At 38.4% G+C, this 4,872-nt stretch overlaps 1 pseudogene; it reads right to left on the minus strand.

Annotated features, from left to right (window-relative positions):
* Positions 1-207: 207 nt before the first annotated feature.
* Positions 208-4,872, minus strand: part of LOC125842776 (uncharacterized) — a 9,776-nt pseudogene continuing 5,111 nt past the window's right edge.

Here is a 4,872-nt window from a genome sequence, read left to right on the forward strand (position 1 = left end):
TCCAACATTGAGTTCTTTACAAATATGAAATGCGGAAAGCTAAAATACCACCCCAAGAATTGGTGTCATAAGTACAAGAGCCTCTAAATATGATGCAAGTTTGAAACTAAAGAACAATCCAAACATAAGGGATATTCTGTTTGAATACTAAATAACAGAATAAATAAAAGGTAGAGGGAGGTGTGGGCCACGGAACAGCCAATCAGCTCACACAACTCCAAAGTACACCAAGCTCGGACTCAAACAGCTCCACGAGATGTACTCGTACTCGGAATCGAATCTGCACCACAAAAAGTGCAACAAGTGTAGTACGCGTATGAAACCACGTGTACCCAGTATATCTCATAGACCGACAACGAAGAAGTAGTGACGGGAGTTCATATAAGGAAAATCTGTTATTTATTTATACAAGTCTATATTATAATTACGAGTCAAGTTTCATCAAATATAGGTAATCAAATAACAAGTACTTTCCAAGCACCAATAAAACACATAATCATCAAAATGAAAGATGTCATGAGATGCAATACAATATGACACCATGGAATGATATGCCTCAGAATACTAAGTACTCTCTCAATCGTATATACACGATACTCCTCGGAAAAAGGTCGAGAGTTCATGACCCATAGGGGACTCGCGAGGTCCATATACCGACACGGACGATCTCCACGTGTCTGTGCGGACAATCTCAACACATTATCATAAAATCAAATAATTTCCGCAAGGACGGTCTCCACGTGCCCAAAATAAAATCTTAGCATCTCGCCATTCCAGCTCGGACGATCTCCACGTGCCCAACTTATACTCAATCTCATGTCAATGCATGTGCACAATATAATCTCAAATAAAGGGGATGACAATGTATCTCTATCAATCAAGTATCAACATAGTACATAACCACCTCAACCATCACAAGTATACGGGTTCAAATAAGAACACAATCACACAAATAATCAGTCGATAATATATCAGCTAATGCCCATCGCTTTGGCATTCTCGGATTAAAATCCACATTCTATAGTAATAGACTTTCCCTTTATAACACCGGTACTCGTACCAATGCCCGTCACATCATTGGTACGAGACCCCCATCTTTCGCCCTTACCCATTGTCTATTCCATTTTTTAATTTTTAAATTAGAAAAACGTCGTCCAACGAAGTCTAAAAGTCTTAACATAACTTGAATGCCAAACACGTGTCACAAATCCTCAAGATTTTTCCTTCCCTTTTCGCAAAGCTTCATAACGTTCCCAATCTACCAATCATGCATTATTTGTAAGCACGCGAGTTCATAGACACCCAAATTATTATATGCCTATCCTAGACCCAAAACTCACTCATATCTCTAACCAAGCTCCTAAATTAAGCATAAGATTAAGTCTCATTTTAACAAACAATTTCATAAATCTAGCAGGATAATAAGAAAAAAAGAAAAGGAAGGCACAACCGGTTCCACCAAATTGAAAAATTCCTAAGTAATCGTCATCTTATCCCAAGGAAAACTTACGTTCCAGTGGCAACAACAAGAGGAAACATCCAAACCTTGACACCTTTTTATTCCCTTTTTCTTTTTAACCCTAAGTCACATAATCAATATCATTAGCCAACATTAGCACACCCTACTGCCCACAAATTTCAGCAATCACCCACTCTAATTAAATATTAATCTCATAAAAAAATTCATATTGTGATTTGCTTTATCCTACCAAACAAAGGGTTACAATTATAGTCTAAAACTAGTATAAAAACCCAAAAACAGTGGCAAGAAATTCAAAATTCTCACTCAACTATAACATGCACCGTAATTATGAAACCAACAATTAAACCCAACTCCCAACATCTCTTGATTTCCCATTTAATAACCTTCCAATCATTATCTAATCATTAGCTAATAATTATCACTCATTAACTAACCATCAATTCAACATTCTCCACTAATTTGACTCTAACGCTAAACTACAAATAGCAAGCAATTAATAATTCGCTAATGTATTCATTCTCACCTAACAAATTAAATATCCCATTGTTGGAAAAAGAAAAAAAAGATCAAAAGGAGTTACCTGAAGCGATCCTCAACTAAATTCGTAGGTTTCTTTGTTTCCGTATCTGACAGTTCTATTCTCTTTTGTTCTCCCTTTTTTTTCTAAACTGACTCCACTAACATATTTTAATTACATGGGTCAAGGGTAAAGGGTATTAAATGAAGTGGTTATGGACTTGGCCCACTAACTATTAACTGTATTAATTATTTGTTAAATATTCGTCAACTAATTACTCGTACCTACTGAATAAATTAAAATTTCCCATTCAAAAGTTTGGGGAAAAATCAAAATAGTCCTAGTTCTCAAAACGACCTAGCGGGTCGTTACATCACCTACCACTTAAACAAACGTTCGTTCTCGAACAGTAAAAGAATAGAACGCACCTGAACGCTTAAAAAGCTGAGGATATCTACTCCTCATGTCTGACTCGGTCTCCCATGTAGCCTTCTCCACTGGACGATGCTTCCATTGAACCTTTACTGAAGCAATCTCTTTCTACCTCAACTTTCGAATTTGCCTATCCAAAATGGTTATCGGCTCCTCCTCAAAAGTCAAATTCTGATCAAGTAACACTGAATCCCATTGAATCACATGAGCACCACCCTGATGATACTTTTTCAACATCGAAATATGAAATACGAGATGAACACTCGACAAACCAGGTGGCAAAGGCAACTGATACGCCACCTCACCAGTACGCTCCACAATCTCGAAAGGGCCAATATACCTTGGGCTCAACTTGCCTTTCTTTCCAAATCTCATCACACCCTTCATGGAGAAACCTTTAATAAAACCCGCTCTCCCATCATGAACTCCAAATCGCGAACCTTCCGATCCGCATAACTCTTTTGCCTACTCTGAGCCATGAGAAGTCTATCTTGGATCAACTTGACCTTGTCCAAGGACTCCCTCAGTAGATCTGTACCCCACGGTCTAACCTCAAATGCATCAAACCAACCAATTGGAGATCGACATCTCCTACCATACAAAGCCTCAAATGGTGCCATCTCAATGCTTGAGTGGTAATTATTATTGTAAGCAAACTCCGCTAAAGCCAAAAATTGATCCCAGTGACCACCAAAGTCGATCATACACGCCCGCAACATGTCCTCAAGAACCTGAATAGTCCGTTCAGACTGACCGTCAGTCTGAGGGTGAAAGGTTGTGCTAAGATCCACTCGAATGCCCAATTCTTTCTGCATAAACCTCCAAATATGAGATGTAAATTGAGTGCCACGATTTGAAATAATAGAAATGGGAACCGCATGCATGCGAACTATCTCTCGAATATAGATCTTGGCTAACTTCTCTGAATTATAGGTAGTCTGAACTGGTACAAAGTGTGCAGACTTAGTCAGTCGATCCATGATGACCCATATAACATCAAACTTACCCAAGGTATGTTGCAACCCTACCACAAAGTCCATAGCAATGCGCTCCCACTTCCACTCAGGTATGGGCATCCTTTGGGTTGCACCTCCAGGCTTTTGGTGTTCATACTTCACTTACTGACAATTTAAACACTGAGATACAAAATCTACTATGTCCCTCTTCATACGACACCACCAATAATGCTGCTTCAAGTCACGATACATCTTAGTAGCCCCAGGATGAATAGAGTACCTCAAACTATGTGCCTCTTCCATGATGAGTCTAGTCAAATTGCCTGTCCGAGGAACACATATACGACCTTTTATCCTCAAAACTCCCTCACTATCAAGAATTGCACCTTTGGCTTCTCCTTTTGACACCTTGTCTCGTATCTTACATAAATCACCATCAATAAACTGTTGAGTTCGAATCTGCTCCAACAAGGATGACCTAGCCTCTGTCACGACCCGGGATCACCCCCTAGTCGTAACCAGCGTACTCGACCTCGAAGAGGTCTAATACAAGCCTCTTAGCATTCATTCATCGCATAGACATTAAAACCATAAGGAATTAAAAACTTTCTTTACCAAGAAAACATTTCAAAAAAAAAAAACAATAGCAAGCGGAAGACTTTCAAGACTTTATACATGATGTCTCAAAACCATCTAATACTTTAGAGTACAAAATTCGGGACCAATCCCATACACAACTTAAACAATACTAAAAAGACATAAAAGAACATATAGGGTATTGTCCTCGAATATATGAGGACTCACCAAGTCTTCATCTTCAACACTTAGAAACCTATCAAATAGCCATGACATGTCATCATCTCCAAATCCCCACACTTTAGTCCAAAAAGGGAAAGAAATGGGTTAGCACAATTAAGTACTAAGTATGGAGACCATGCAAAAACATGCCAAAAAGGACATTTTCAAGGAAGTAAATGCTTTCATATTATTTGATAAAACCTTTCCTTTACAAGTATAAGAGACATAATACAAGTCAACATTAACATGTAAGACCATAGCCAACCATACATATATTCAACATATGTCCATATACAACCCATGCTTAACTTTAAAAGAACACATGTCATTTCATTAACATAAGACCTCTACCTAATATAATCTTAAGACACACTTGAGTGAGACAAGAAGTGACCGCCCATACAACCTCTTCAAGCACACTTAAGTGTTCCCCAAGATTACCTTAGATAAGGACATTTCATTTACAACATAACATCAATAGACCAACATTCTTTAAGAAACCATTTTGGAGACATTCAAGCACATAAGGGGACTTTCACATAATAGTCGTTAGACTTAGGGAACTCACTTTAGTATCTTCAAAGCCTACTCGTGCCATGTGTAGATAGCATCCCATACTACTACCTACACGTTGTAGAACCTATCCAATAACTAGAGTGCACATCCCACATGATGGGAATAGGCAT

This window comes from Solanum stenotomum, chromosome 10 (genome assembly GCF_019186545.1).
Source record: "Solanum stenotomum isolate F172 chromosome 10, ASM1918654v1, whole genome shotgun sequence".
Lineage (NCBI taxonomy): Eukaryota > Viridiplantae > Streptophyta > Magnoliopsida > Solanales > Solanaceae > Solanum > Solanum stenotomum.